Source organism: Myotis daubentonii, chromosome 3, assembly GCF_963259705.1.
Source record: "Myotis daubentonii chromosome 3, mMyoDau2.1, whole genome shotgun sequence".
NCBI classification, from domain to species: Eukaryota; Metazoa; Chordata; class Mammalia; order Chiroptera; family Vespertilionidae; genus Myotis; species Myotis daubentonii.
The window spans coordinates 147,622,454-147,630,390 of NC_081842.1; the positions used below are offsets into that span (position 1 = coordinate 147,622,454).

Sequence of the window (7,937 nt, forward strand, 5' to 3'; positions counted from 1 at the left end):
CCCATTGTTTTAACTTCTCTTTTTTGGAATTCTTGTTATTTAGATCTCAAACCTCTAAATCACTCCTCTATATCTTTTGTCTTTTCTGTCATATTTTGCATTTCCTTTAACATATTAAAATTTATAGTTGGAAGATTTCTTTAACATCATCATTTGACATTATTCTTCTTATTAATTTTGACAAACATTTTTCACTTTAAAGAGAGCTCCTTTTTGTTCTCTGTTTCTTTTTCATAGCACCCTTTTCTTGTTTTACCGTTGTGACTTATTTTCCCAGTTGCCTCCGAGGCTTTTAGAAGTTTTTGTTTATTTTCATAAATCTCTTCTGTTCTATGAATTATCTCTATTTCCTCTAGAATCACAGTTTTGCCTATTGGTCCATTTTTTTCTTACTTTTTCCTATTGCTGACTTTCCTCCCAGGTCTGTTAACTTTGGTTTTTCGTTTTTATTTAAGGTTGAGGTAATAAGGAGGCTGATAGGAAGTTTGAAGAGCATAGGCAGAGTTTGTCCACTCTCAGGCTTCTCGCTAGAGAAAGTTGGCAGGAAGCCAGTTTGTTGTTCTTTTTAAAGGTCTCTAAGGGCAGGAATGCAAAAGGCTCCACTCGGCACTTCCAGAGTCCATATTGGCTGCCCTAATTCTTCCCAGGTGGTCTGTACAATCTCTTCAGAAATAAGCCCTCCAATGTCTGACCTAGAGAAGGTGATTGGCACTTGTCTAATCTGGGCAAACAGAGGTGTCAGCTGCTGCATATGTAGACCTTCAGTGGTTTTCAGCCCCATTTGCATGCCTGCTATCTGGGATCCTTTTCATTTCCAGCCTGAGGCATCTCCCAGTCTGTCCATCCACAGACTTGGGAAATTTGTTAAAATCTGTCTCTGCTGATGGCCCCTTTCCTGTTTTCTTCTTTATTGTGGGTTTGTGCCATTTTAATTCCCTTATTGTTATTTTAATGAAGGAATCTCAGAAGATATTTATGCTAAATCGTTAACCTGAACTAGAAGCTTGAAATAGCCATTTAAATTGCCATGTGGTATGCATCACATGGTTGTACCTTCAATTGTAGCAAATGTATAAACAATGTTGTGATGAAGATCCAGGCAGCTAGATTGTTATATACAGTCATGATTACTTATTAGACTAAATTGTGAGAATTGCTGCATCAAAATAGAAGCACCTGTTTAAAAAAAAATTTCAGAGGAAGGGAGTGGGAGAGAGAGGTAGAAACATTGATGATAAGAGAATCATCAATTGGCTGCCTCCACCCCTGCTACTGGGGATCGAGCCTGAAACCTGGGCATGTGCCCTTGACTGGAATTGAACCCAGGACCCTTCAGTCCAAAGCTCTATCCACTGGGCCAAATCAGCTAGAGTAGAAGCACCTATTTTTTTTTTAAATAAAATTAAATCTTAACCTTAGAGTCTAGCAATTCCACTCCTAGGTATTTACTGAAGAGAAATGAAAACATATTCCCACACAAACACTTGTACACAGATGTTCACAACTTTATTCTATGCACAAGGGTCCCAAACTGGAAACGACCCAAATGCCCATCAACTGATGAGTGGATAAGCAAATTGTTATATGTTTATAGAATAGAATACTATTCATAAATAAAAGAGAACAAACTACTGATACCATAACAACATGAATGAATCTGAGAAACATGCCCAGTGAAAGAAGCTAGACACGAAAGAGAACATAATGCCTTATTCTAATTTGCATGAAATCTAGAGTAGGCAAAAAAATCTATAATGAAAGTAGATCAATGGTTGGCTGGGGTAGGGGTGAGGGAACAAGAAATGTTTTTGGGGTGATGTAAATGTCCTATATCCTGATTAAAGTGATAATTGCAAAGGTATATATTTTTATAAAAACTCACCAAAGCAGGTTGTTCTGCCCCGCCTGCGCGAACAGTCTGTGCCCTGTCAGTACCGGCCAATGGCCATGGCCCCAGTCCTTGGATTGTAAATTGGCGACTAAAGCTCTAAACAAGGCCCTTGTCCTGATAGCTGCAGCGGGCGGCCCTGGCTGTGGGCCACCCCCTCCCGTGATACCGAAGGTGGCAGGAGCCGGAGGGCCACTGTCCACCGAGGCTTCTCTACTGGCTGTGCTCCTTCTGGCTGGAGGTGGAGGTATTGCAGGACGCTGTGCTAAAACAACAGGTGCTCCTTTGGATCTGGTAAAAGTTTCAGTATTGTGCCGAGCCAGCTCAGCCAAGGGTTCGAAAGCCTGAGTGAGGGTGGCAAAGGATGAAGAAATGACAGACAGAGAGAATAAGCTGGGTCTAGGATCTTCCTGTGCCTGGCTGAGGCCACACAGAGAGATCCAGAGGCAAGCTGAGCCTCTATTTTATAGCCAGAGGTAAACAAGGTAGTGGTCACCATAGTTACAATGTTCTTGTGAGTTTCACTTGTTTTGGCAGCACTTGCTACATCTCCCTCAGCCCATTAGCTTCCCAGATAAGATCTAGGGAGCCTCATAAGGTCAAGCCTAATTATGCTAAGAGGGCTGTGCCCTCTAAGCTGGGACTTGTTTGTGGCTTTGCCAACAGGTCAGTCTGAGGCTTAACCCTATAGCCGGCCCTACAAGTACAAGTTCACAATCACCATTACAAACATTTAGGAGTACTTTCTACCTTGCGTGCTGTTCCCCAAAAGGAGGGATACCTTGGATTGTATAAAGGGAATGGTGCAATGATGAATTGAATCTTCCCCTATGGTGCAATCCAGTTTATGGCGTTTGAGCACTATAAAACGTTCATTACTACAAAGCTGGGGATTTCTGGTCATGGGCACAGATTAACGGCTGGATTCAGGGCAGGTCTGACAGCGGTATCTGTACTTACCCTCTTGACATGGTTAGAGTTCGCCTAGCATTCCAGGTGAAAGGGGAACCCACTTACACAGGAATTATCCATGCATTCAAAACAATTCATGTGAAGGAAGTGGATCCTTGGACTTTACTGACGCCTGATGCCTACTATACCAGGATAGGCTGTACATGTAGGTGTTTTATTTTTTACTTTTGGTACCTTAGAGAGTGTTGGGCTTTCCCAGGCGCCTACCCTTCTTGGCAGGCCTTCATCAGATAATCCTATTGTCTTAGTTTTGAAAACTCACATAAACTTACTTTGTGGTGGTGTGGCTGGAGCAATAGCACAGACAATATCCTGCCCCCAAAGCTGCTCTCTTTCTGGTGGAGACTATTAAGTCACTGCTTCCTGTTTGAAAGGTACCTTCAGCTTTCTGCTCATTTGAGGAACAGAAATGAGGGGTATGCCCAGCTCCCAGAATGGGGCTGCTGTTCAGTTCCAGCCTTCCCCGAATTCCCACCTGCCCCAAGTTGGCTCTTCTGGGAGTCCCTGACATTGAGCAGAATTCTCCTTGCGGGCCTGTGCTTGCTATCTCCACGCCTGATGAATGCTGGATCCATATAACATGGAATTCTCCACAGGAGTAAGGGAAGCTTATACAGGGAGCACCCACGTCAGACTTTCCAACACCACAGTCTCCCGAGAGCCCAGTCTGCCCACAAAGACCTCCTCTCTGGAAGGTAAGTGTCCAGTGTTCACACCACTGCTCAGGACCAGCTCTGAATACCCCTAATGGCTCCGAGGCACAATGCTCACTCTGTCTTTTCAAGGCTTTTGGTTTTGTTTCCAAAATGTCAACAGGTAACGGTAAGTGCTGATTAAACAGGCAGAAGAGCCTTGCCCAAGGAGAGCGCTCACTGCCCAATCTTCATCCAGCCCTTTCAGCTCCGCCCACACGACAGGGCAGTGGGCACGTGGGCCTGGCTGTGCCACTCTGTGTAGTCCGGACACTGTCTTCCCCTTTGGGGCTTGGGGTTTTCTTCAATTCTTTTGACGCTGGAAAGAACTCACAGCAGATGCTCAGGAGTAGGAAAGGTCTGTGGTTTCACTTCCCATTAGAGCAGGCTCAGCCACCAGGCTAGGTCTCTCTGTGACACGCAGTTTCCCTCCAGTCCCTAATCAATCCCGTTCCCACCGGTAATCTTTGCATCAGTAATTGTGCTCCTAAGTTCTATGTTGTAAAACAATAGTTATCTCCTCTCTCTCTCTCTCTCTACACACACACACACACACACACCTGTAGTTTGGGCTCCTCCTCATACGACATCAGCTGGGGCTCAAGTCATCACCTGAGGGCTTTTGATGACTCACTTACTCGCTGGCTGTTGGAGCCTGGCCAGGCCTGAAGGCTTAGTTCTTTCCACATGGCCTCTCCATGTGGCCTGGGCTTCCTCACAACATGATGGCTGAGTGCCAAGGGTGAGCATCCAGAGAGAAAGCCAGGTGGAGTTGTATCGCCTTTTGTGACCCAGCCTGAGAGTCACATAGTGTCTATTGGTTGAACAGTCACAAAGTCCCACTTGGGCCTCAGGGGAAAGGATTTCACCTCTTAATGGGGGAGTGGCAAGGTGTGGAAGAGCAGGTGGGACCAGAAATATTCTTGCATCCATTTTGGGGAAATACAATCTATCATACCACCTATGTAGGTACCTCTAGATAATATACTATTGAATTTTGCATGTTTTAGACTTTATAGAAATATTTATACTAAATATAGTCTTCTATAACTTTGTTCCCCCAACATTTGAGTTATTTATACTGTTAGGAGAAGTTTGTTCAATTTTGGAACTAACTGTGTAATATTTCATTGCAATCAGTTACCACAATTTGGTTGTCCATTTTTCTGTTGGAGGTTTATGTTGTTTCCAGTCCCCCTTTTGAGGGGAGCTGTGTTTATGTGTTTAGCTCTTTTTATAGTGCTGCTATGACCATTCTGTAGAACTTGGCTAGTTCATATGAGCCTAGAGCAGTGGTTCTCAACCAGGTGTTGAGCAGTGAAGAGAAAGTCACCACTGCACATACTCCTGGGTACAGGCATTTTTCTAAAGCAAAGGAAAGGTCCCATTGATTTTTAGCAATGTCAGGGGCATTCAACAAGTGTCCCGGACATTTTTGGTTTTCATGACTAGACTAAGGACCATTGCCACTGGCATTTTGTGGGTAGAGACCAGGGATGCTGTATACATCCTATGGCAGACAGGACAGCCCATGACAACAAGGAATTATCTGGTCCAAGCTGTCAATCATGCCAAGTTGAGAAACCCTAGCTTAGAGCATACATGTAGGAGTAGAATTCCTAGGTGATAGGGTATTTATAGTTCCAAGTTTACTTTAGGGTACTCAAATAGTTTCCCAAGTGGTTAGACCAGTTTATACTCCACCAGCATGGAATGCTCCACATCCTTTGATATTGTCAACCTTCTTAATTTTTGCTAATTTGTGTTTTCTTCTCTCTGAAATGCATGTGCATGTGTTCTGCCTTTTTCTTAATAGAACTGGTTTGTAGGAGTTCTTTATATATTCAGGGTATTAATCCTTTGTTGGTTGTGTGTGTTGCAAATATCTTTTCTCAGTTGGTGGCTCATCTTCTCACTTCTTCACAGTGCTTTTGATGAACAGACGTTCTTAAAATTTTATGTGGTTATTCTCATTAATCTTATAATAGCCTCATTTACTAGTACAATTTGCAATTTGGGGTCAATATTTAAGAAAACTTGGCCAGCCCTGAGTTTTCACTGCCTCCCAAACCTGGCAGACTATTGGGCTCTTTTCCCTTCCAGTTGGTGAGACCTGGTGTTCCTCTTGCTGACCCCAGAGGTAGCTGTCCATCCTCATCTTCTGCCACAATTGCTTGGTCCTAGTGGATAGTTGACTTCAGCCTTGATTATCTGATGGACTGCACTTTCTCTGCTGAGACTGGACCCTTTCCGTGGCCTCTCTATCCCTGTGCACCAGGACCTGACTCTGATGTCTGGGGACTGGCCTCAAAATGAACTGACTTCTCTGAATCCACAGTGCCCAGCAGTGTCAGCACTGCCAAAATGCCCCTTAGATATCGCCTTGCCAGGATTGAGCCCCAGTTTCCTACAGTACTGGGATAGCTTTATCTGGATCCATCTGAGACCCTCTCCCAGGGCTGGGGTCAATAATGGGGTAGAGCTGAAGATGCCAAGTGGTGCCCAGGAACACTTCTGCTCACAAGAGGGGTGGCCCAAGATAAGCCTGTCTGCTCTGACATTGTACCTTCAAGCCAGGCCTGCCCACCCAGTGACCCATAAAGCTGACCACAGTTGCAGGACAGCCTTGGAGCTCTCTGTTCCATCCGGGGCAGCCAACCTGCACAGAACTTTGTTTCATTCCCCCTTTAGCTCCACCCACGTCCCAACTTTGGCGCCTCTTCCTCCCGGGCTCTCTCATCCTTAGACTTCACATTGGTCTAGGTTTTTCTTGCTTTGACACTCGGCACCTTGTAAGGGGGTTGAATGAAGCTCACCTTTTGGCTCTAACTGTTCCCATCGGCCCCAGGAAAGGTACCTTACCTTGGATCAAGCTCCCATGACCCAAACCCATGTATTTGGGAAAAGTTGAAGACAAAGGTTTCCAGGTGTCCAGTCTGAACAATTTCCAGGTCAAGGAGAACAAAACTCTTAAGGTAGGGAACAAAGAGAAGATGAAAGCAAGAGTCAAAGCTGCCAGCAGTAGAAAGATAGAGGAGGATGGGTAGGTAGAGTGAGGGAACCTGAGACCTGGAAATGTACACGATGGAGAGCTAGCATGGGGGGCGTTCTAGCACCCTAGTTAAGAGCACAGCCTTGGATGAAGACTCTCCTAACCTTAATGTGTATGATCTCAGGCAGATTATCCTCCCAGAGCCCTGTTTTCATCATCTGTAAAGTGGGATTGGCAAAGAGTAAATGATTGTATGAAGAGTAAATGATAATAAGTATATATTTTCAACGTATTTGGCACAGAGTAAGTATTCAGAATGGCAGCTGTTACCATCGTCAGTCCATAAACAGAATGCCAGCTACAAAGTTGTTTCTTTTTTTTTTTTTTTTAAATTGATTTCAGAGAGGAAGGAAGAAGGAGAGAGAGATAGAAATATCAGTGATGAGAGAGAATCACTGACTGGTTGGCTTCTGCACGCCCCCCACTGGGGATCGAGCCCGCAACCCCGGGCATGTGCCCTTGTCCGGAATCGAACCTGGGACCCTTCAGTCCGCAGGCCGACACTCTATCCACCAAACCCAACTGGCTAGGGCCCAAGTTGTTTCTTATGGGTGTATTGGAACAGACCAGGGGTTAGTAAACTGTGGCCTGTGGGCCACATCCAGCTTACTGACTGTTTCTGTATGACCCTTGAGATAAGAAGGGTGTTTACACGTAGAAATGGTTGACAAATGAAATTCAAATTTGAGTGTTCATAAATAAGGTTTTCCTGGAACATAGCCATGCTATTTGTTTTATATTGTCTTATTTCCTACCTCCTTACAGAAAGTTTGCTGACCCCTGGCATAGACTCTGCAGACTAGGGCAAATGCTTTAGTGAGTGGAACCTTGCAGGATTGGGCTACCTCCTCCACTCCCCAGCTCCACGCATGCTGGTTACCTTTCTCTGCCTACCAGCCCTTGCCCAATGCCCCAGAGAACCTTCTAGTCAAGCCAGCCTCATTTGACACAATGCACTGATGTCTGGATTCTGAACAATGAGGCTGAGTCATTGCAAGACCATACAGGGGACTGTTTTGAGATTAAAATAAAATGTGCAGAAGTGCTCTGTAAATGCAGTGGGTATTACTATTCAGCAAATAATGGTTTCCATGTGTTTTATTCTTTGTTTAATAATGTGTGTACAGTTCTTTTCTTTAAACCAAAATGTTTTATTAACCAGAATGCTCACATTTCTTAGCAAACCAAGTAAGTTTTTAACCCACATGAAATCATCCATTCAGCATGTCAAACTCCACCCTCAAAATGGAGTTTTGAGTTCCTGAGCTATTCCTAGAGAAAAACCCTGGCTCCTGCCATCTTTTTTATGTTTCCTCTTTACTTCTTGTTCATC

At 44.4% G+C, this 7,937-nt stretch overlaps 1 pseudogene; it reads left to right on the forward strand.

Annotated features, from left to right (window-relative positions):
- The first annotated feature begins 2,116 nt into the window (after positions 1-2,116).
- LOC132229435 (solute carrier family 25 member 16-like) lies at positions 2,117-3,228 on the forward strand (annotated as a pseudogene).
- The last annotated feature ends 4,709 nt before the right edge of the window (positions 3,229-7,937 follow it).